The following is a 25,756-nucleotide window of genomic DNA, read 5'->3' as shown; positions in this document are numbered from 1 at the left end:
GACATGTTATTGTCTTTAATGATTAACCTATGTGCAAGCATGACATCTTGTTTAGTCCATGTTCACATAATTACCCAATTTTGATACTGTGTGTATACCAAATCCATGTTGTGCCACTAATGCACCTTCTTGAGTTATGAGGTGCATGAGCAAAAGGAGCCCTAAATTGGTGACAACAGGTGCTCTCACTCTACACTACCTAAAAGAATGGATCTCATGGTATTCAGGTAAAAGGCAAAGGTATGGAAAATGGAACTATGCAATCTCATATCTTGAAGTTCCATTGATTGTGATCACAGTTATGTTCTTGCCTCTGAATTGGTAGTAACTTGGCTTAGGTGCTCCTTACTTTAAAATGTTGTTTCTTTTGGTGTACCTAAGGAACCTTCTTAATCATGGTGTACTTAGACATTGCGTTTTATATGCATGATCTTGTCGTTTTCAATTGGTATATGTGGTGTAATGATTATCATGTATGAAGCATGCCTAGGTTGCTTGTAAAATGTTATACTCCTTGAGGCATGCATTGTTGTATTAAGTCAACAATTCAATTGGTATCTCTTTGTGATGAAATTGATAGAGTATGCCTTGACCAAGATATGTTGTGATCCCCTCTAGTTCTGAGGAAGCTAGAATGTGCAAAGTGCAAGTCATTCAAGTACTTGATGCACAACTTTAGGGGGAGCACACATAACTTGTGTCTTTTGAGACTAATTGTTTCTTGAGTGATCCTATATAGTCTCAAGGTGGAAAAGGGAAGATGAGAAAGAAATGGAGCAATCAGGACTTGGGTACCTCCACAAGTTGAGTAATTGGTATCTAAAGTTGTGAGTAATTACGTATTTAAAGGTTGCTCGTGCTCTATAATAGTTGGTGATCCTAGATGCTTATCTTTAAATATCATGGAGCTATGACAGTGATGATTTTTCAATTGGTAGCCTTGGTAGTGTGCTTCAATTGGTATCTTTTGGTAATCACTAGAATAGAAGCTTCATCTTGTGCCACAATACTATAACTTGTTCTAAGTTTTGTATCTTAGCAACAAGAAAAGGTCAGGATAAAGGATCAGGCATAAGTGTAAAGGAGGTCCCTAGAGATAAAACTTTCAAGATGGAAATCTTGAATTGATGACAAAAGGAACTCCGCCTACTTAGATGGAAAGTACACCATAACATGGTAAAGGTACAAAAGGAGGTATTGACCTTTTTGCGTATTTATACCTTAATTTTTCTCCAATGCTTGTGTTGCATTTGTTTAATGTGTAAGAGTTAGTGTGTTGCATTTTCCCTGCTTAATACCCTGCTGTCCCTTGACATCATCCTATGTTCTTGCTTGAATATGGTTTTGGTGTTTGATGTCAAAGGGGGAGAATTTGTGCATTAAAGCTTACCTCGACCTGAGAGGACAGCTTATCTTAACAGCTTATCTTAAGGGTGAAGATTAATTTGTGTGTGTGCTAAAGGACTCAAAGGGGTTTCCTTGAGTTCCTTTGATCTTAAAGAAAAATGTGTTAGTTTGTTGATAATTCTTATCATATGCTTCTTGTTGTAAATGCAAGTTTAGTGCTTCCGTTGAGATCAATCAATTAGTAGCTACTTTGTTTATCATGTAATAGATATTCATGTGGTTATGATGATTTAAATTTGTTTTAAATTGGTATCCTAATTGTATTCACTCAATTGATTAGTGTTTAACTCTGATTCTGTGCATGTGTTTAATTATCAAATGCATCCCACAGGTGCTAAGGTGTAGCAATGCTTCGAATTAGCCTAAGTATGTGCAATTTGGCATATAAGGCCAAGTTTAAGATTTTGATGTAAGCACATATTTAGGGGGAGCATTCTATAAACTTAGAATTCAAAATTTGTGCTTTAAATCTTATTCTTATGTAAGCTTTAATTGTGTTGCCATCAATCACCAAAAAGGGGGAGATTGAAAGCTCTCTTGTGGGTTTTGGTGTTTGGATGACAACTCAATTAAAGAACTAACAAGTGTGCTAAGTGTTGAACAGGTGCTGAATGCAAAGCTAATAAGGTTCAACACAAGTAAACAGGTGTGATGGTCCAAAGACAAAGTTATCTATAGATATAATGGACATCACAAGGAAGATGGACATTGCTTAAGTGAGACTTGATGTGCATAACTTGGAGACAACCGATCAAACCAAGGTTGGAAGCAAGAAGAGCTTCGAGGTATCGAGTGCACGGGAGAAAGTCAAGGAGACCAGGAACCCAAAGCCAGGGGTGAAGAAGGAGACTTGCGGAATCAAGGATGATCGAGTTAAGAAGAGTTATGGTGCATCAAAGAACACTACATAAGGACATGACTTACAACCAATGAGGTAACATCTACAATTATGTGGTGTAAGTCATAAGGCTCAAGATCAAGCTCAAGAAGTGAACAAGGTCACTGGAAGGAGAACCAATGTCGAAATCAGAACTGGAAGCAGCCCAAAAGAGCTAAGTGCACCTTGACCTTTAGTTTGGGTTGTTCCTATGTTTGGAGATATTCTATGTGACCTTTGCAGGATGTTGGATCTCAGAAATGTCAATCTAGATCAAGTTATGCTGACTTGAGGATTTATGAGTCCAACATCAATCTCAAGCATGCCAAATGCTAAAGAAGTGAAAATCAAAGAGAATGTATGTTTCTAGACTTAGTACATTGGTTTTTCTGTACTAATATATTTGTCTAAGTGTTAGAAACAGAGAAGAGAAGAAAAGAAAAGAAATGCAAAAGACTTGGCTATGTACAACCATGACTCTGCTCAGTCTGGCACACCGGACTGTCCGGTGGTGCACCGGACTGTCCGGTGGGGCACCGGACAGTGTCCGGTGCGCCAGACTGAACTCCGGTGAACAGGCCGCTCTCGGGAGAAGTTTGGCGACGTACGGCTATAATTCACCGGATTGTCCGGTGGTGCACCGTACTATCCGGTGAGCCAACGGTCGACTGTGCCAACTGTCGGCAGCGCGATCAGCGGGTGACGCGTGGCTTGGGCCAACGAATAGTTGGCGCACCGGACTGTCCGGTGTGCACCGGACAGTGTCCGGTGAGCCAAGTCGAACGTTGCTTCAATGGTCAGCTGAGCTTGTTTTGGAAGGAGATCGTGCACCGGACATGCTACAGTACCTGTCCGGTGGTGCACCGGACTGTCCGGTGCGCCACCCGACAGAAAGCAAATATTGCCTTCCAAAATGAATTCCAACGGCTCCTAGGCTCCTTGGGTCTATAAAAGGGACTCCTAGGCGCCTCCAACAATCACACAAGTGCAGCCAACAATTGTATACATCACTCGGATCGATTCTCTCTCTCACTCTCGTGTAAATCTCTCTAGTTTGTGTGAAGGCAAAGTTATAAGCCTTTAGAGAGTGGAGAGGTACTGCAAAGAGCTAGAGCAAAGTCTTGAGCGCATTGTTACTCTGCCGGAGTGCTGTCAAGAAGATTGTAAGCAGCCGCGGCTTTGTTGTAACCCAACTCAACATAGTGGAAGGCTCTATCTGTCATACTGACAGATCTGAGCAAACGGAGGAAGGAGTTGAAATAGACTCCAAGCCCAGGTGTGGCTAACTCCAACGAGGACTAGGCAAGCATTTCAGGCTTGGCCGAACCTCGGGATAAATTCTTGCGTCTGTGTGCTTCGCTCTGTATTGTGTGCTGACTCTCTGTCTTACTCACTTTTTATATCTGCACTTCAACACTTATCTGTGGTACAAGTTATATTTGAAGTGCAGGGCATTTTGAGACAGGATCTTCTATTCCGCTGCAACCTACTCGAAGGATCTTTCATTCCACTGCGATCTGGTCTTTGAGTAGAGTAAGAACTAAAGTTTTAAAGTGATAATTTTTTATTCGCCTATTCACCCCCCTCTAGGCGACATCCAGATCCTGTTCCCGGGCAAAGGGAACTTTTACGATGGAACAAAGAGAGGTGCGAGGCGACGACGATATTAATAACGAGATGCACACGCCGCGGAGGTCATCGAGCGAGCATGCTATCGATGGAAGGTCTCGGCAGCCGTTGGGGAAGAGCGCCGTTGGTGGGGAGAAAGCAGCGCGTGGGGAGGAATTTGGGGTGCGGCTGCCGGTGCACACGCCGCGGAGGCTATCGGGCACCGATTGAAGGGATGGCAGGGAGTGGGGCGAGAATGGCGTGGACGCGGTCGATGGAATGGAGGGTCGCCGAGCATGGCGCGGTCCATGGAATGGAGGGTCGCCGAGCATGCTATCGATGGAAGGTCTCGGCAGCCGTTGGAGAAGGGCGCCATTGGTGGGGAGAAAGAAGCGCGTGGGGAGGAATTTGGGGTGCGGCTGCCGGCGTTGAAAGCAGCGTGTGGGAGAAATTCCGCAGCCGATTTGGGGACTGGGGGCGTTGCGGCCACGAGGACGGCGGCGACGAATGCGGGCGCGGGGAGGTGAATCGCGCGGGCGGAGCGCGCGGTGGCAGAACAAAGCTACTGCGGACGCCTACACGGCTAACACACATATATATATATATATATATATATATATATATATATATATATATATATATATATATATATATATATATATATATATATATATATATATATATATATATATGGCGATGGTAATGGAAGCCCTGGGCTTCCATTAGTATCAGGAAGCCCCAGCCAGGTATAGTCACGTTCCGTACCAACGTGCGTTCCATCGGGCATGGGTTCTGACTTGGACAGATTTTAGCGTAAAACATGAACAAAAACAGCGTAAATGATTACGAATTTTAGCGTAAATCGTAGATCTGTTTTGAAACGGCGAATGCGGCCCAAAAATTATGGCGTAAAAACCTCGCGCGTCCCATCGTGATCGGGTTCTGACTCGGACAGATTTTAGCGTAAAACATGAACCAAAATAGCGTAAATGAGTACGAAATTTAGCGTAAATCGTATATGTGTTTCGTAACCGTAAATGGGTCCCGAAATTACGGCGTAATAATCGCGTGCGTCTGATCGTGCGCGGGTTTTGGCTCAAATAGATTTTAGCATAAAACGTGAGCTAAAACAGCGTAAATGAGTATATAATTTAGCGTAAATCGTATACCTGTTTCGTAACAACAAATGAGGCCTGAATTATGGCGTGAAAATCGCGTGCGATCGATTGAGCGCAGGTTCTGGCTCGAATGGATTTCAGCGTAAATTGTGAACCAAAACAACGTAAATGAGTATAAATTTTAACGTAAATCGTCCAACTGTTTCATAATAACGAATGTAGACCGAATGTATCTCTCAGCGCATGAGGTTGTCATAAAACGCATCAAAAAATTTTGTAAATTGGTGTAAGATACAAGTGATCTGAGGTAATTGTAGCGTAAAATGCAAGCTAACCATCTACAGGAGAACTGTTTCAGATTTTGCAATAAGATATAAGAGATAATTATTCCTGTACTCAACTATGATAATGTCGTGTTTACATTTTAGCTGTTGGTACATACACACAAAACTCTGTTTCACCATAACACCACTGTTAGCAAAAAAAACTGAGTTCAAAAGGCTCTTCCAGCTTTCCTAATGTGGAGAAAACCACCGAGGTCCATATCTGCAAATGTAACATGAACTGTTAAGATGATCTTTCCTTGTTAATATGTCTTTTCAAGTTTGTTATGACTAACATAACCTAAAGTCTAAACTGAATGCAAACTTGAGTTAGAAGATCAGATTACCTATAGCACAGATGTCATGTGATTCTGACTATTTTAGGACCAACAAACCATTTGGAAGCCAAACAAATCCCTGTTCAATTTGCCTCAAAGCAACATATAAGAAATTACATAATTAGCTTCTGAATATGTGCACTGCTTTTGGAATACATTCTAAGAGTTTTGGAAAGCCTTTTCTTGACTGCATTTCTGAATTTGATGCTACAGAAGGTGTTAAATATATACAACAATCTGATATTCTAGACTACCTGAAGCATGTAGAATCAATGTTGCAAGAACATGAAAGGTGTACGTGAAGGATCCTGACAACCTGTGTGTGCTGAGTTGCTAGTCACTCTTGTTACTTATTTATGGCATATTCATGGTGTGGTTTACCATGGTATATATAAGACAAATGAACCTAAAAGGCTTAAGGCAGGTGAAAGTTGATGAATAATTAAGTCACAACAGTTAGCTAGTTTCTGTCCCTTACAAACAATGCAGCTGGAGAAGCCTAGTGGACAGTAAGAAGCTGTGAACCTATATAAACCCTATAGTCGTAGCAAGTGCTAAGATCATAAATTAACCCATGGAAGTGAGGACATTTCTTTCTTTAATAACCTTAATTTACAAAAATACAATGGACAAACTGCCAGCAAGTGAGGACTTTTCTTTCTTTAATAAACTCTGTTATGCACTTATGCATACTTCCAATATTACAGGACTTGAGAATCGAAGCCCTATTATGCACATATGCTGAATACAAAATTCATTCTTTTTCCTGAACCCTCCCTAACACATAGCTGTAATACTTAAGTTGTCTCTACTAGAAATTATATAACTAAAGAATAACAAATCTTACACTTCAAAAGGCTGGTGAGGTTGCCGAACAGCGTCGGGTGGAGCACGCCGGAGAGCAGGTTCTCCCCGAGGTCAAGCACCTGGAGGTGGAACAAATTCTAACTCTGGTTAATATGCACTATGCTAGATGAACTTCTTGTATAGAATTTTGTGACGATTTTTAGAATGTACTATAAGGGTGTATTTTCAAAGGAACCATGTCAAAAAACATTCTTTGTACAAAATTTGGACAAGTTGCACATCAACTTTCAGCAAATGCTTGAATTTTCTTTCAGCATAAAGCTAGTCTAAATCACTTCTCACATAAATAAATTCCAGTTAAATCACTGAATGAAAATTTATTGGTAGTTTTGATAACTAAACGTGAAGCGTGAAATTCTCAAGCCAATAACTACATATGTATAAGAAAATGGTATTCAGAAAACAAACAAACATTTTAACTTTTGGATCTTGGAGTAAACAGGGATACAATCAGAAGTTCATATTTTTCAAGAACAAATAGTGAATGGATGGAAAGGCAATGCTTTATAAAGATAAAAAAACAAGGAGACCAAGCTATGTAAATCCGCAAGGCAGTGAGTTTACAAAAATAGAGTGCTTGCGTAGTGCATAAAAAGTGATCCATGAGGTACCTGTAACCCGAACCATTGTCACATATCCATGAAGAGCTTGTGATATCGCCATTGCAAACAATTATACCAAGAGTTGCTCACAGAATGATCTAAATAAAAAGTTCACAGCGTTTCCCCCTCTAGGAAGAACAAAAACAATCTAGGATTGGTGGTCTACGTGTTTACAAAGCGGAGCATACGCGCGATCTAGTAATTGGGCGTAATAGCGTATTCAAATTAGCATAAAAACACTTATTTAGGAAATAAAAATTACAGAGGTGGATCATGCATGCTGGTTACAGTAAGTAGGGCTAGATGGCTGACTTACTGATGCATGTTCATGTAAGGAAGCAGAAGCATCAGATGTCGCGCTATGGCTGGCTCGCCAGCATCGACTCGTGATGGATCGCGCCCACACTGGTGGCACCTGGATTGCTGTAAAACACATTAAAAAGTGTCATAAATTTAGCGTAAAACGCAGTAAGACTGTTTTTTAATGTCAGATCACAGATGAAAAAAATTTGTTCACCCTTTGTTCCACGCATATGGATGCTTATTCATGTTTTATCTCAAAGTGGTGACAACTAGTATGAAGTGATAGTTTTGTCCTCATTTTTAATAGCATCGTCTCTACACCTAGTAAGAAGTATCAAGGCTACATTATTGTTTACTTAAACCTTGAGAAGTAGACTCAACAATTTAGTACGTAAGATAACCTTGCTTAAAGACCACTTTTAAAAATATGTCACCTGTAAGGGTAATTTGCCGTGAAGTGCATAAAAAATAACCTTGCTTAAAGACCACTTTTAAAGACTACAGCTAAGTGCATATGGCTCCTATTGCAAATTCTTGGTGAGGTTCCAATGAAGCATACAATCAGTAAAGGGATTACAACATTGAATCTCTGTTACTACGATGGACCGTTTTCCAATTGAACATTAGATTGGAGTGTAAAATTAAGAAAAAAATGCTCAAACCTGAAGCCCTGAACACGTAAAGCAACACAGGCAGCGTTGTCAAGGATGAATGGAGGGGCGACGCGGTTCTGGATAACTGCAATATAGGAGATAACTGCAACAGGAATATGGGATGTAAGTCAACCAACATGTATCACAATGTAAATAAAAAATTTAGTAATTTGTTACATTCAGATTCAGATACAAGTTGTTCATAATTAAATAATATAGATATAATCATAAAAACAGTGAAGAACTAAAACTAGCACAAGCATTTTTTTCATGAAGTCTAATTATATGCATTTTTTCTTAATATAGAAATAGGATGTGTTAATATGTAGTCTACCAAAATCGAGTCATGACAATATTCGACATTATCTCAGAACAGTTTGGAAAGTACAAGTTAGATCCACACGTTTAGATTATCATAGCCACATCTCAGAACATGTTTACAACACCCTTTCGAGCACTCCGTACGTCTTCAGGTTCATCAACACAATGTGTTAACGCCACCTGACGTGTAAGATATTACCAATGCCCATGATTGACATGATAATTCACAAAGAGTAGGCCATGAAAAAAAGTACAATGCACTTAAAAAATGTCTGAAGCCCTTAATTCCAATTTCCCTGACGCGGTCAAAAGGGGAAAAGAAAATGAACAAATCCTTGGTTGCAACTATACTGATACGTCCAATGGAACATAAAGTGCATCATCTGAAGATGAAAAACAAGAACATTCACCTATTGCAGACCCTATTCATCCACCAAGGGTCGCAATGCTGACAAGCTTGGCTATGTAGCAGCAGCATTCAGAGCCTGCCTGCAAGTAACAACAGCACAAGCAGCCAGGAGTCGTCGATGCCTACCTCCCGGAGCAGTCGAGACAGGTGCGATGAGGACGACCCCGCCTTGTACCCATCAGTTTCGGCGGTGGCAACATCCGCTTCCTTGTCGCCGGCCTTGTGATGGGGTTGGGGCTGGTCACCGGCGACGGCGGGGTCGCTGGGTGGGGGCGCTGGCGCTGGCTGGGCAGGCGGCGAGGGGTTCCAATATGATGAATCACGAAGCCACAAACCATGGGAGTCCGCGTCGTCGGGGAGGGGGGAAGATGAGACATAACTCGGGCCGTGAGGCTGCGCCCCGCGTGAACGCGACCACCTCTTCGCTGACCCCCGCTGCCTCCTCCACAGTCGTTGTCGCCTTCAGGGAAGAGGAGTGAGGAAGCGATCTTGGAAAGATCCGTATGGCCAGCTGGTAGCCTAGGAGCCGCGTGGAACCATCCCGCGATCTCCGGCGCAGGGCGCCTTCGCCTCCGTGGGGAGGGTGACGCACGGAGCAGGGCGGGCGGTGTGGATCGACATGCAGGCCGATGAGGCGTTCCCCGGAGGCCTGGTACTCGGCGATGGCGGCGATGGCTAGGGTTTGGATTGGCGTGAGGAGAGAGGGGATGAGGGCGGTTGACGATCTGGTGTGACCCCGTAGGGTGAATGGGGCTAGCGTTTGGGCTCTTTCAGTTGGGCCTCGGACCTCTGCATGTTATGTTCAGTTGAAAAGGCGGTGCAACCTAACCTCTAGACTGGAATGACTAGGGCTTCCTCCATTATAGAGAGCCCAGGGCTCTTAATACATAAACTATATATATATATATATGGAATTAGGCTTACACCTAGTTCCTAATTAATTTTGGTGGTTGAATTGCCCAACACAAATAATTGGACTAACTAGTTTGCTCTAGATTATATGTTCTACAGGTGCCAAAGGTTCATCTACAACTATACTAAATCGACTGTCCGGAATATCGTAGATTATTCCGGACAGGAGAAGCTTTTTGGAAAAACAGGCCAAGCGCGGACCGTCCGAGCCCTTGCGGCGGACCGTCCGCAACACCAGGATGACCCTCGGACAGAACCAATACAAAAATCCAAGTCTGCACTACGGACCGTCCGGAGGAAAAGCGTGGACCATCTGAGACCTCTCACGGACCGTCCGGCCTCAGGCGCGGACCGTCCGGTAGGCAAGGAACCGAAAAACCCGAAGGTGACGGGTTCGGAAAAATGAACTATAGCGGCCTCGCGGACCGTTCGGGGTGCACGACCGGACCGTCCGTGACTGGCTTTATCTGACATCTGACTTCGCATTAAATGCAATATAGCCGTTGATATAGCCGTTACTGCTGACCGTTGCGTTTTCAGCCGTTGATCTACAGGGGCGGACCGTCCGGACCAGGCGGGCGGACCGTCCGCGCTCAGCAGAATGGAGCAACGACTAGGAAGTGGTTGGTGGCTATAAATACAACCCCAACCACCTCCATTCACTTCACCCAAGCATTCCAACCTTCAACATTCAATACAAGAGCTAGCAATTCATTCCAAGACACATTCAAAGCCTCCATCTCTCCAAGTTTCACAATTAAGAAAAGAGATCATTAGTGATTAGTGACTTGAGAGAGAAAGTGATCCGTGTGTTATTTGTCGCTCTTGTCGCTTGGCTTTTGCAATCGTGCTTTCTTCTCTGATTCTTTCTTGCAATCAAACTCACTTGTAATTGAGGCAAGAGACACCAATCTTGTGGTGGTCCTTGTGGGAACTTTGTGTTCCAAGTGATTGAGAAGAAAAGCTCACTCGGTCCGAGGGACCGTTTGAGAGAGGGAAAGGGTTGAAAGAGACCCGGTCTTTGTGACCACCTCAACGGGGAGTAGGTTTGCGAGAACCGAACCTCGGTAAAACAAATCCTTGTGTCTCACCGCTTTACTCGCTTGCGATTTGTTCTTACGCCCTCTCGCGGACTCGTTTATATTTCTAACGCTAACCCGACTTATAGTTGTGATTATTTTTGAGAATTTCAGTTTCGCCCTATTCACCCCCCCTCTAGGCGACTATCAATTGGTATCAGAGCCTGGTGCTTCATTAGAGCCTAACCGCTCGAAGTGATGTCGGGAGATCACGCCAAGAAGGAGATGGAGACCAGTGAAAAGCCCACTACAAGCCACGGGAGCACTTCATCGGAAGAGTCCCGCACCAAGAGGAAGGAGAAAAAGAAGGACTCCTCCAAAGGGAAGGAGAAGAGATCTTCTTCACACCACAAAGAGAAGAAGGAGAAATCCTCTTCCCACAAGCCGCATCGGAGTGGGGACAAGAAAAAGAGGATGAGGAAGGTGGTCTACTATGAGACCGATTCTTCATCGACATCCACCTCCGGCTCCGACGCGGCGTCCGTCACTTCTAAGCGCCAAGAGCGTAAGAAGTATAGTAAGATTCCCCTACGCTACCCTCGCATTTCTAAACATACACCTTTACTTTCCGTTCCATTAGGCAAACCACCAACTTTTGATGGTGAAGATTACGCTAGGTGGAGTGATTTAATGCGATTTCATCTAACCTCGCTCCACAAAAGTATATGGGATGTTGTTGAGTTTGGTGCACAGGTACCATCCGTAGGGAATGAAAACTATGATGAGGATGAAGTAGCCCAAATCGAGCACTTCAACTCCCAAGCCACAACCATACTCCTCGCCTCTCTAAGTAGAGAGTAATATAACAAGGTGCAAGGGTTGAAGAATGCGAAGGAGATTTGGGATCTACTCAAGACCGCGCATGAGGGTGATGAACTCACCAAGATCACCAAGCGGGAAACGATCGAGGGGGAGCTCGGTCGCTTCCGTCTTCGCCAAGGAGAGGAGCCACAAGATATGTACAACCGGCTCAAAACCTTGGTGAACCAAGTGCGCAACCTCGGGAGCAAGAAATGGGATGACCACGAGGTGGTTAAGGTTATTCTTAGATCACTCATCTTCCTTAACCCCACTCAAGTTCAATTAATTCGTGGTAATCCTAGATACACGCTAATGACTCCCGAGGAAGTTATCGAGAACTTTGTAAGCTTTGAATGTATGATCAAGGGCTCAAAGAAGATCAACGGGCTTGATGATCCCTCCACATCCGAAGCACAACCAGTGGCATTCAAGGCGACGGAGGAGAAGAAGGAGGAGTCTACACCAAGTAGACAACCAATCGACGCTTCAAAGCTCGACAACGAGGAGATGGCTTTAATCATCAAAAGCTTTCGCCAAATCCTCAAGCAACGGAAGGGGAAGGATTACAAATTCTGTTCCAAGAAGGTTTGCTACAAGTGTGGTAAGCCCGGTCACTTTATTGCTAAATGTCCTTTATCAAGTGACAGTGACAGGGATAACGACAAGAAGGGCAAGAGGAGAGAGAAGAAGAGGTACCACAAGAAGAGGGGCGGCGATGCCCACGTATGCCGCGAGTGGGACTCCGATGAGAGCTCCACCGACTCCTCCGACGAAGAGGACGCCGCCAACATCGCCGTCACCAAGGGACTCCTCTTCCCCAACGTCGGCCACAAGTGCCTCATGGCAAAGGACGGCAAAAAGAAGAAGGTTAAATCTAAATCCTCCACTAGATATGAGTCTTCTAGTGATGAAAATGCTAGTGATGAGGAAGATAACTTACGCACTCTTTTTGCCAACCTTAACATGGAACAAAAGGAAAAATTAAATGAATTAATTAGCGCTATTCATGAAAAGGATGACCTTTTGGATTCCCAGGAGGACTTCCTAATTAAGGAAAATAAGAAACATGTTAAGGTTAAGAATGCTTATGCTCTAGAGGTAGAAAAATGTGAGAAATTAACTAGTGAGCTAAGCACATGCCATGACACCATTGCCAACCTTAGAAATGAAAATCCTAATTTATTATCTAAGGTTGATTCTCATGTTTGTAATAGTTCAATTTCCAATTCTAGAGATGATAATGATGATTTACTTGCTAGGATTGAAGAATTGAACATTTCACTTGCTAGCCTTAGAAATGAAAATGAAAAATTGCTTGCTAAGGCTAAAGATTTTGATGTTTGCAATGTTACTATTTCTAACCTTAGAAGTGAAAACGATATATTACATGCTAAGGTTGTAGAATTAAAATCTTGCAAACCCTCTACATCTACTGTTGAGCACACTTCTATTTGTACTAGATGTAGAGATATTGATGTTAATGCTATTCATGATCACATGACTTTAATTAAACAACAAAATGATCATATAGCAAAACTAGATGCTAAAATTGTCGAGCATAACTTAGAGAACGAAAAATTTAAATTTGCTAGAAGTATGCTTTATAATGGGAGACGCCCTGGCATCAAGGATGGCATAGGCTTCCAAAGGGGAGACAATGTCAAACTTAATGCCCCTCCTAAAAGATTGTCTAATTTTGTAAAGGGCAAGGCTCCCATGCCTCAGGATAACGAGGGTTACATTTTGTACCCTGCCGGTTATCCCGAGAGCAAAATTAGGAGGATTCACTCTAGGAAGTCTCACTCTGGCCCTAACCATGCTTTCATATATAAGGGTGAGACATCTAGCTCTAGACATCCAACCCATGTTAAATTACCTAAGATGAAAACTCCTAGTGCATCAAATGAACATGATATTTCTTTTAAAACTTTTGATGCATCATATGTTTTGACTAACAAATCTGGCAAGGTCGTTGCCAAGTATGTTGGGGGCAAACACAAGAGCTCCAAAACTTGTGTTTGGGTTCCCAAAGTTCTTGTTTCTAATGCCAAAGGACCCAAAACCGTTTGGGTACCTAAAGTAAAGAACTAAAATTGTTTTGTAGGTTTATGCATCCGGGGGCTCAAGTTGGATAATCGACAACGGGTGCACAAACCACATGACAGGGGAGAAGAAAATGTTCTCCTCCTATGAGAAAAACCAAGATCCCCAATGAGCTATTACATTCGGGGATGGAAATCAAGGTTTGGTCAAAGGATTGGGTAAAATTGCTATATCTCCTGACCATTCTATTTCCAATGTTTTTCTTGTAGATTCATTAGATTACAATTTGCTTTCCGTTTCTCAATTATGCAAAATGGGTTACAACTGTCTATTCACTGATGTAGGTGTCACTGTCTTTAGAAGAAGTGATGATTCAATAGCATTTAAGGGAGTGTTAGAGGGTCAGCTATACTTGGTAGATTTTGATAGAGCTGAACTTGACACCTGCTTAATTGCTAAGACTAACATGGGTTGGCTCTGGCACCGCCGACTAGCCCATGTTGGGATGAAGAATCTTCATAAGCTTCTAAAGGGAGAACACATTTTAGGATTAACAAATGTTCATTTTGAGAAAGACGGGATTTGTAGCGCATGCCAAGCCAGGAAGCAAGTTGGAGTTCATCATCCACACAAGAACATAATGACGACTGACAGGCCACTGGAGCTCCTACACATGGATCTATTCGGCCCGATCGCTTACATAAGCATCGGCGGGAGTAAGTACTGTCTAGTAATTGTGGATGATTATTCTCGCTTCACTTGGGTATTCTTTTTGCAGGAAAAATCTCAAACCCAAGAAACCTTAAAGGGATTCTAGAGACGGGCTCAAAACGAGTTTCGCTTAAGGATCAAGAAAATTAGAAGCGACAACGGGACGGAGTTCAAGAACTCTCAGATTGAAGGCTTCCTTGAGGAGGAGGGCATCAAGCATGAGTTCTCTTCTCCCTACACCCCACAGCAAAATGGTGTAGTGGAGAGGAAGAATAGAACTCTATTGGACATGGCAAGAACCATGCTTGATGAGTACAAGACTTCGGATCGGTTCTGGGCCGAGGCGGTCAACACCGCCTGCTACGCCATCAACCGGTTATATCTACACCAAATCCTCAAGAAGACATCTTATGAACTCCTAACCGGTAAAAAGCCCAACATTTCATATTTTAGAGTCTTTGGTAGCAAATGCTTTATTCTTATTAAAAGAGGTAGAAAATCTAAATTTGCTCCTAAGACTGTAGAAGGCTTTTTACTAGGATATGATTCAAACACAAGGGCATATAGAGTCTTTAACAAGTCCTCCGGACAAGTTGAAGTTTCTTGTGACGTTGTGTTTGATGAGACTAACGTCTCTCAAGTAGAGCAAGTTGATCTTGATGAGATAGGTGATGAAGAGGCTCCGTGCATCGTGCTAAGGAACATGTCCATCGGGGATGTGTGTCCTAAGGAATACGAAGAGCCTCCAAATGCACAAGATCAACCATCCTCCTCCACGCAAGCATCTCCACCTACTCAAAATGAGGATGAAGCTCAAGTTGATCAAGTAGAAAATCAAGCAAATGAGCCACCTCAAGATGACGACAATGATCAAGGGGGAGATGCAAATGATCAAGACAAGGAGGATGAAGAACAAAGACCGCCACACCCAAGAGTCCACCAAGCAATCCAACGAGATCACCCCGTCGACACCATCCTCGGCGACATTCATAAGGGGGTAACTACTAGGTCTCATGTTGCACATTTTTGTGAGCATTACTCTTTTGTTTCCTCCATTGAGCCACACAGGATAGAGGAAGCACTTCAAGATTCGGATTGGGTGGTGGCAATGCAAGAGGAGCTCAACAACTTCACTAGGAATGAGGTATGGCATTTAGTTCCACGTCCTAATCAAAATGTTGTAGGAACCAAATGGGTCTTCCGCAACAAGCAAGATGAGCATGGCGTGGTGACAAGGAACAAAGCTCGACTTGTGGCCAAGGGATACTCCCAAGTCGAAGGTTTGGATTTTGGTGAAACCTATGCACCCGTAGCTAGGCTTGAGTCAATTCGTATATTATTGGCCTATGCTACTTACCATGGCTTCAAGCTTTATCAAATGGACGTGAAGAGTGCCTTCCTCAACGGACCAATCAAGGAAGAGGTCTATGTTGAGCAACCTCCTGGCTTTGAAGACAGTGAGTATCCTAACCATGTCTATAAGATCTCTAAGGCGCTTTATGGGCTCAAGCAAGCCCCAAGAGCATGGTATGAATGCCTTAGAGATTTCCTTATTGCTAATGGCTTCAAAGTCGGAAAGGCCGATCCTACCTTATTCACTAAAACTCTTGAAAATGACTTGTTTGTATGCCAAATTTATGTTGATGATATTATATTTGGGTCTACTAACGAGTCTACTTGTGAAAAGTTTAGTAGGATCATGACACAAAAGTTCGAGATGTCTATGATGGGGGAGTTGAAGTACTTCTTAGGATTTCAAGTGAAGCAACTCCAAGAGGGTACCTTCATCAGCCAAACGAAGTATACTCAAGACATTCTAAACAAGTTTGGGATGAAGGATGCCAAGCCCATCAAAACACCCATGGGAACCAATGGGCATCTCGACCTCGACGAAGGAGGTAAATCCGTCGATCAAAAGGTATACCGGTTGATGATAGGATCTTTACTCTATCTTTGTGCATCTCGACCGGACATTATGCTTTCCGTATGCATGTGTGCAAGATTCCAAGCCGACCCTAAGGAAGCTCACCTTACGGCCGTAAAACGAATCTTGAGATATTTGGCTTATACTCCTAAGTTTGGGCTTTGGTATCCTAGGGGATCCACATTTGATTTAATTGGTTATTCGGATGCCGATTGGGCGGGGTGTAAAATCAATAGAAAGAGCACATCGGGGACTTGCCAGTTCTTGGGAAGATCCTTGGTGTCTTGGGCTTCAAAGAAGCAAAATTCGGTAGCTCTTTCTACCGCCGAAGCCGAGTATATTGCCGCAGGCCATTGTTGCGCGCAATTACTTTGGATGAGGCAAACCCTGCGGGACTACGGTTACAAATTAACCAAAGTTCCTTTGCTATGTGATAATGAGAGTGCAATCAAAATGGCAGATAATCCCGTCGAGCATAGCCGCACTAAACACATAGCCATTCGGTATCATTTTCTAAGGGATCACCAACAAAAGGGAGACATCGAGATTTCATATATTAACACTAAAGATCAATTAGCCGATATCTTTACCAAGCCTCTTGATGAACAAACTTTTAACAAACTTAGGCATGAGCTAAATATTCTTGATTCTATGAACTTCTTCTGTTAATTTGCACACATAGCTCATTTATATACCTTTGATCATATCTCTTTCATATGCTATGACTAATGTGTTCTCAAGTCTATTTCAAACCAAGTAATAGGTGTATTGAAAGGGAATTGGAGTCTTCGGCGAAGACAAAGGCTTCCACTCTGTAACTCATCCTTCGCCGTCACTCCAAGCAACTCTCCATCTTTGGGGGAGAAAAGGACTCCGCCTTTGGTATAATCTTCACTCGTTTATTTATGACCAAAGGGGGAGAGAGTAATTCTAAGGGCTCTACTGACTCCATTTTTGGCGATTCATGCCAAAGGGGGAGAAAGTATTAGCCCAAAGCAAAAGGACCGCACCACCACCTAATTTTAAAAGAGTTTTTTCAATTGGTATCTTTCTCAATTGATAAATTTCAAATTGGTATCTTATTGTGTTCAAAAGGGGGAGAAAATAGTATTTCAAAATTGATATATCAAAACCCTCTTGAACATTAAGAGGAGGATTTCATTTAAGGGGAGTTTTATTTGAATCAAAGGAAAAACATTTGAAACAGGGGGAGAAAATTTCAAATCTTGAAAATGCTTCGCAAAATCTTATTCATTTACCTTTGACTATTTGCAAAATAACTTTGAAAAGCATTTACAAAAGAATTTGCAAAAACAAAACATGTGGTGCAAGCGTGGTCCAAAATGTTAAAAATAAAGAAACAATCCATGCAAGAATTTATATTGACGCAATTCTAAGTAACCTTTGCACTGACATTATGCAAACTAGTTCAATTATGCACTTCTACACTTGCTTTGGTTTGTGTTGGCATCAATCACCAAAAAGGGGGAGATTGAAAGGGAATTAGGCTTACACCTAGTTCCTAATTAGTTTTGGTGGTTGATTTGCCCAACACAAATAATTGGACTAACTAGTTTGCTCTAGATTATATGTTCTACAGGTGCCAAAGGTTCATCTACAACTATACTAAATCGACTGTCCGGAATACCGTAGATTATTCCGGATAGGAGAAGCTTTTTGGAAAAACAGGCCAAGCGCGGACCGTCCGGGCCCTTGCGGCGGACCGTCCGCAACACCAGGATGACCCTCGGACAGAACCAATACAAAAATCCAAGTCTGCACTACGGACCGTCCGGAGGAAAAGCGCGGACCATCTGAGACCTCTCGCGGACTGTCCGGCCTCAGGCGCGGACCGTCCGGTAGGCAAGGAACCGAAAAACCCGAAGGTGACGGGTTCGGAAAAATGAACTATAGCGGCCTCGCGAACCGTCCGGGGTGCACGACCGGACTGTCCGCGACTGGCTTTATCTGACATCTGACTTCACATTAAATGCAATATAGCCGTTGATATAGCCGTTACTGCTGACCGTTGCGTTTTCAGCCGTTGATCTACAGGGGCGGACCGTCCGGACCAGGCGGGCGGACCGTCCGCGCTCAGCAGAATGGAGCAACGGCTAGGAAGTGGTTGGTGGCTATAAATACAACCCCAACCACCTCCATTCACTTCACCCAAGCATTCCAACCTTCAACATTCAATACAAGAGCTAGCAATTCATTCCAAGACACATTCAAAGCCTCCATCTCTCCAAGTTTCACAATTAAGAAAAGAGATCATTAGTGATTAGTGACTTGAGAGAGAAAGTGATCCGTGTGTTATTTGTCGCTCTTGTCGCTTGGCTTTTGCAATCGTGCTTTCTTCTCTGATTCTTTCTTGCAATCAAACTCACTTGTAACTGAGGCAAGAGACACCAATCTTGTGGTGGTCCTTGTGGGAACTTTGTGTTCCAAGTGATTGAGAAGAAAAGCTCACTCGGTCCGAGGGACCGTTTGAGAGAGGGAAAGAGTTGAAAGAGACCCGGTCTTTGTGACCACCTCAACGGGGAGTAGGTTTGCGAGAACCGAACCTCGGTAAAACAAATCCTTGTGTCTCACCGCTTTACTCGCTTGCGATTTGTTCTTACGCCCTCTCGCGGACTCGTTTATATTTCTAACGCTAACCCGGCTTATAGTTGTGATTATTTTTGAGAATTTCAGTTTCGCCCTATTCACCCCTCCTCTAGGCGACTATCAGGTTGTTTGAATGGCAATGCGGTAAACATAAGGGAAAGGCGCGGAATTATAGGGAATAGTTTGCACATGCAAACGTGATTACTATGATACGTGGGCGCGTAATTTATGGATCTTGCATGGGAAGTAATGGCGGAAGGTAAAAAATGTAGCATAAGATGTTGAAAGCTATGGCATAAAACCGAAACGGCATAATAGTTGCATAAATAGTATATACCGTTTGGCGTAAAACGTTGAGTCATTGTGCGTAAATATTTTATTATGGATATTAGTTTGACATTGACATCGCCATAATATCGGGACGGTTTCGGAAATAATGGGGAGACCCTGTAAACGTGGATGCAGTTACTTTTATAGTGTCGGGGACCATAATTAGGGGTACCCTCAAGGCTCCTGATTCTCAGCTGGTAACCCCCATCCGCATAAAGCTGCAAAGGGCCTGATGGGTGCGATTAAGTCAGGGATCAGTCCATTCGAGGGACTCGATCACGCCTCGCCCGAGCCTAGCCTCGGACAAGGGCAGCCGACCCCGAAGGATCTCCGTCTCGCCCGAGGCCCCCCTCCAGCGGCGAACATATTTCCGGCTCGCCCGAGGCCCTGTCTTCGCCAAGAAGCAACCCTGACCAAATCGCCGCACCGACCGACCAAATCGCAGGAGCATTTAATGCAAAGGTGGCCTGACACCTTTATCCTGACGCGCGCCCTTCAGCCCACAGAGCCGAAGTGACCGCCGTCACTTCGCCGCTCCACTGGCCGGCCTGACAAAAAGACAGCGCCGCCTGCGCCGCTCCGACTGCGGTGCCACTTGACAGAGTGAGGCTGACAGGCAGTCAGGCCCGGCCGCAGGCACCATAGGAAGCTCCGCTCCGCCCGACCCAGGGCTCGGACTCGGGCTAAGCCCCGGAAGACGGCGAACTCCGCTCCGCCCGACCCAGGGCTCGGACTCGGGCTAAGCCCCGGAAGACGGCGAACTCCGCTCCGCCCGACCCAGGGCTCGGACTCGGGCTAAGCCCCAGAAGACGGCAAACTCCGCTCCGCCCGACCCAGGGCTCGGACTCGGGCTAAGCCCCGGAAGATGGCGAACTCTGCTCCGCCCAACCCAGGGCTCGGACTCGGGCTAAGCCCCGGAAGACGGCGGACTCCGCTCTGCCCTACCCAGGGCTCGGACTCGGGCTAAGTCCCAGAAGACGGCGAACTCCGCTCCGCCCGACCCAGGGCTCGGACTTGGGCTCAGCCCCAGAAGACGACGAACTCCGCTTCGCCCGACCCCCGGGGCTCGGACTCCGCCCTGGCCTTAGCCGTTGGTCTCCGCCTCGCCTGACCCGGGGGCTCGGACTCGACCTCGGCCACGGAAGACAGACTCGACCTCGGCTTCGGAGGGGCTTACACATCACCAAACCTAGGGCGCAGACCAGCCACGTCAACAAGAGGCGCCATCATCACCCTACCCCGAGCTGACTCGGGCCACGGGAACAAGACCAGCGTCCCATCTGGCTCGCTCCGCCAGATAGGCAATAATGGCGCCCCGCATACTCTGTGACGACGACGGCTCTCGGCCCCCTTACGGAAGCAAGAGGACGTCAGCAAGGACTCAACAGCTCCGACAGCTGTCCCTCCGCAAGGCTCCGGCACTCCTCCGATGGCCACGACATCACACCAGCTGGGTGCCAAAATCTCAACGGCTGCCACAACATCATGTACTTAGGGTGCTAGCTCTCCTCCGCTAGACACGTAGCACTCTGCTACACCCCCCATTGTACACCTGGATCCTCTCCTTACGCCTATAAAAGGAAGGACCAGGGCCTCTTAGAGAGGGTTGGCCGCGCGGGGACGAGGACGAGACAGGCGCTCGCTTGAAGCCGCTCGCTCCCTCTCCCCCGTGGACGCTTGTAACCCCCTACTGCAAGCGCACCCGACCTGGGCGTGGGACGAACACGAAGGCCGCGGGATTTCCACCTCTCTCACGCCTGTCTCCGGCCACCTCACTTCCCCCCTTCACGCTCGGCCCCGCGTCGACCCATCTGGGCTGGGGCACGCGGCGACATTCACTCGTCGGCTTAGGGACCCCCCGGTCTCGAAACGCCGACAGTTGGCGCGCCAGGTAGGGGCCTGCTGCGTGTTGACGAACAGCTTCCCATCAAGCTCCAGATGGGCAGTCTCCAGCAACCTCTCCATCCCGAGACGGTGCTCCATTTCAGGAGTCTTGAGTTCGTGTCCCTCAACGGCAGCTACGACATGATACTCATTCCACTGCTAGGCGACAACGACAATGGCGGCCGACAGCCCGCCCGCTGGCGGCGGAATCGACGACGTCTTCCCCGCGTGGTGGAAGAACAGCCTTCGAACCAAGGCCAAGCAGGAGGCAGCGCCTCGTCGGCTGTCGAGCGAGTCGATAGCGCCAGCACCCCAACGGGGGGCGCACCGGGCATCGACCTCGCGCTTGAGACGAAGACGAGCGCCGTCTCCCCGCAACACGCCAATCCCGAGCAAACGGACGACGCCAGCGCGCTCGCGAAAGGCTTGCTGGACGTCACCATTGTACCTGAGACGACGGTGCAGTCAGTCCCCGACGTGACTTCATCGCCGCCCGTTGACCAAGAGGTACCGACCGATTCCCAACCCACGTCTTTCGGATTCAGCCTCGACCCGCCTAGCGGCTTCGCTTTGGCGGGCGCTCTCGTGGAGGCGAGTCCAGACCCTCTGGGGTTTCGTATGCGGTCACCTTGGGACCGGCTGACGGACGTCTCGACCTACGGGCCCTCTGGGTCCGAGGAAGACGACGAGCCCAGCTTCTGTTGGGATTTCTCTGGACTTGGCAACCCCAGTGCCATGCGGGACTTCATGACCGCATGTGACTATTGCCTTATCGACTGTTCCGACGGTAGCCGTAGCCTCGGCGACGAGGACTGCGGCCCAAGCCGCGAATGTTTCCACATCGATCTAGGGGGTCCCTCCGAAGGCAACCATCTCGGCATGCCGGAGGACGGTGATCTCCCTAGGCCGGTGCCTCGCGTTGATATCCCACGGGAGCTAGCTGTGGTCCCCTTTCAGGCGGGGGGCCATGACCCACAGCTCGAGCAAATCCGCGGGGTGCAGGCCAGGCTCGACGAGGGAGCAGGAGCGCTTGAGCCAATCCGCCGGGACGTCGGGCAGGCATGGGCCGGAGAAATACGTCATCTACCCCAGGGCTTCCAGCACCGCATCGCCGACGATGTCAGGGTCAGGCCGCCACCCGCATCTAGTGGGGTCGGCCAGAACCTGGCTGCAGCAGCAATGCTCCTCCGCGCGATGCCGGAGCCATCAACCACCGAGGGGCGGTGAATCCAGGGAGAGCTCAAGAATCTCCTGGAAGGCGCCGCGGTCCGACGGGCCAAGAGCTCCGCCTCCCGAAGGCAGGGGTACCCCTCGGAGCATCATGCCGCGACTTCCCGATTCATACGGGAAGCCTCGGTCTACACCGGGCGCACGCGCAACACCGCGCCTGTGGCCCCGGGTCGCCTCGGCAACGAGCACCATCACCGCGATCGCCGAGCCCACCTCGGCGAGAGGGTGCACCGAGGCTACCACCCCAGGCGTGGGGGACGCTACGACAGCGGGGAGTATCGGAGTCCCTCGCCCGAACCACCCGGTCCGCAGGCCTTCAGCCGGGCCATACGACGGGCGCCGTTCCCGACCCGGTTCCGACCCCCGACTACTATCACGAAGTACTCGGGGGAGACGAGACTGGAACTGTGGCTCGCGGACTACCGCCTGGCCTGCCAACTGGGTGGAACGGACGATGACAACCTCATCATCCGCAACCTCCCCCTGTTCCTCTCCGACACCGCTCGCGCCTGGTTGGAGCACCTGCCTCCGGGGCAGATCTCCAACTGGGACGACCTGGTCCAAGCTTTTGCCAGAAATTTCCAGGGCACGTACATGCGCCCTGGGAATTCCTGGGACCTTCGAAGCTGCCGATAGCAGCCGGGAGAGTCTCTCTGAGACTACATCCGACGATTCTCGAAGCAGCGCACCGAGCTGCCCAACATCACCGACTCGGATGTCATCGGCGCGTTCCTCGCCGGCACCACTTGCCGCGACCTGGTGAGCAAGCTGGGTCGCAAGACCCCCACCAGGGCGAGCGAGCTCATGGACATCGCCACCAAGTTCGCCTCCGGCCAGGAGGCGGTCGAGGCTATCTTCCGGAAGGACAAGCAGCCCCAGGGCCGCCCTTCGGAAGATGCCCCCGAGGCGTCAACTCAGCGCGGCGCCAAGAAGAAGGGCAAGTAGAAGTCGCAAGCGAAACGCGACGCCGCCGACGCAGATCTTGTCGCCGCCGCCGAGTACAAGAACCCTCGGAAACCCCCCGGAGGTGCCAACCTCTTCGACAAGATGCTCAAGGAGCCGTGCCCCTACCACCAGGGGCCCGTCAAGCACACCCTTGAGGAGTGCGTCATGCTTCGGTGCCACTTCCACAGGGCCGGGCCACCCGCGGAGGGTGGCAGGGCCCACAACGACGACAAGAAGGAAGATCACCAGGCAGGAGAGTTCCCCGAGGTCCGCGACTGCTTCATGATCTACGGTGGGCAAGCGGCGAATGCCTCGGCTCGGCACCGCAAGCAAGAGCGCCGGGAGGTCTGTTTGGTGAAGGTGGCGGCGCCAGTCTACCTAGACTGGTCCGACAAGCCCATCACCTTCGACCAAGCCGACCACCCCGACCATGTGCCGAGCCCGGGGAAATACCCGCTCGTCGTCGACCCCGTCATCGGCGACGTCAGGCTCACCAAGGTACTCATGGACGGAGGCAGCAACCTCAACATCATCTACGCCGAGACCCTCGGGCTCCTGCGTGTCGATCTGTCCTCCGTCCGGGCAGACGCTGCGCCTTTCCATGGGATCATCCCCGGGAAGCGCGTCCAGCCCCTCGGACAACTCGACCTTCCCGTCTGCTTCGGAACACCCTGCAACTTCCGAAGGGAGACCCTGACGTTCGAGGTGGTCGGGTTCCGAGGAACCTACCACGCGGTACTGGGGAGGCCATGCTACGCGAAGTTCATGGCCGTCCCCAACTACACCTACCTGAAGCTCAAGATGCCGGGTCCCAACGGGGTCATCACCGTTGGCCCCACGTACAAACACGCGTTCGAATGCGACGTGGAGAGCATGGAGTACGCCGAGGCCCTCGCCGAGTCCGAGGCCCTCATTGCCGACCTGGAGAGCCTCTCTAAGGAGGTGCCAGACGTGAAGCGTCATGTCGGCAACTTCGAGCCAGCGGAGACGGTTAAGTCCGTCCCCCTCGACCCCAGCAACGACACCTCCAAGCAAGTACGGATCGGCTCTGAGCTCGATCCCAAATAGGAAGCAGTGCTCGTCGACTTTCTCCGCGCGAACGCCGACGTCTTCGCGTGGAGTCCCTCGGACATGCCCGGCATACCGAGGGATGTCGCCGAGCACTCGCTGGACATCCGAGCCGGAGCCCGACCCGTCAAGCAGCCTCTGCGCCGATTCGACGAGGAGAAGCGCAGAGCCATAGGCGAGGAGATCCACAAGCTAATGGCGGCAGGGTTCATCAAGGAGGTATTCCATCCCGAATGGCTTGCCAACCCTGTGCTTGTGAGAAAGAAAGGGGGGAAATGGCGGATGTGTGTAGACTACACTGGTCTCAGCAAAGCATGTCCAAAGGTTCCCCACCCTCTGCCTCGCATCGATCAAATCGTGGATTCCACTGCTGGGTGCGAAACCCTGTCTTTCCTCGATGCCTACTCAGGGTATCACCAAATCAGGATGAAAGAGTCCGACCAGCTCGCGACTTCTTTCATCACACCCTTCGGCATGTACTGCTATGTCACCATGCCGTTCGGCTTGAGGAACGCGGGCGCAACGTACCAGCGGTGCATGAACCATGTGTTCGGCGAACACATTGGCCGCACGGTCGAGGCCTACGTCGATGGCATCGTAGTCAAGACGAGGAAAGCCTCCGACCTCCTTTCCGACCTTGAAGTGACATTCCGATGTCTCAAGGCGAAAGGCGTCAAGCTCAATCCCGAGAAGTGTGTCTTCGGGGTGCCCCGAGGCATGCTCTTGGGGTTCATCGTCTCCGAGCGGGGCATCGAAGCCAACCCGGAGAAGATCGCAACCATCACCAGCATGGGGCCCATCAAGGACTTGAAAGGCGTACAGAGGGTCATGGGATGTCTCGTGGTTCTGAGCCGCTTCATCTCACGCCTCGGTGAAAGAGGTCTACCTCTGTACCGCCTCTTAAGGAAGGCCGAGTGCTTCGCTTGGACCCCTGAGGCTGAGGAAGCCCTCGGGAACCTGAAGGCGCTCCTCATGAAGGCGCCTATCTTGGTGCCCCCAGCTGCCGGAGAAGCCCTCTTGGTTTACGTCGCCGCGACCACTCAGGTGGTTAGCACCGCGATTGTGGTCGAGAGGCAAGAAAAGGGGCATGCATTGCCTGTTCAGAGGCCTATCTACTTCGTCAGCGAGGTACTATCCGAAAACAAGATCCGCTACCCACAAGTTCAGAAGCTGCTGTACGCGGTGATCCTGACACGGCGGAAGTTGCGACACTACTTCGAGTCTCATCCGGTAACTGTGGTGTCATCCTTCCCCCTGGGGGAGATCATCCAGTGCCGGGAGGCCTCGGGTAGGATCGCAAAGTGGGCGGTGGAAATCATGGGCGAAACAATCTCGTTCGCCCCTCGGAAGGCCATCAAGTCCCAGGTCCTGGCGGACTTCGTGGCCGAATGTGTCG

The 25,756-nt window shown here is 48.0% G+C and overlaps 2 long non-coding RNA genes across 2 annotated transcripts; both read right to left on the bottom strand.

Moving 5' to 3' along the window:
• Positions 1 to 5,341: 5,341 nt before the first annotated feature.
• Positions 5,342 to 7,271, bottom strand: LOC109940249 (uncharacterized). The gene is made up of 3 exons (XR_002262942.3): positions 7,150 to 7,271; positions 5,681 to 6,597; positions 5,342 to 5,556 (listed from the first exon to the last, which is right to left on the bottom strand). It is a non-coding gene; the product is annotated as an uncharacterized lncRNA (long non-coding RNA).
• A 93-nt stretch (positions 7,272 to 7,364) lies between these two features.
• LOC103628931 (uncharacterized) lies at positions 7,365 to 9,559 on the bottom strand. Its single transcript, XR_554003.3, has 3 exons — positions 8,953 to 9,559; positions 8,106 to 8,199; positions 7,365 to 7,563 (listed from the first exon to the last, which is right to left on the bottom strand). It is a non-coding gene; the product is annotated as an uncharacterized lncRNA (long non-coding RNA).
• Between the last annotated feature and the right edge of the window lie 16,197 nt (positions 9,560 to 25,756).

Source organism: Zea mays, chromosome 6, assembly GCF_902167145.1.
Source record: "Zea mays cultivar B73 chromosome 6, Zm-B73-REFERENCE-NAM-5.0, whole genome shotgun sequence".
Taxonomy (NCBI): Eukaryota; Viridiplantae; Streptophyta; class Magnoliopsida; order Poales; family Poaceae; genus Zea; species Zea mays.
This window is presented reverse-complemented; position numbering and strand designations above follow the sequence as displayed.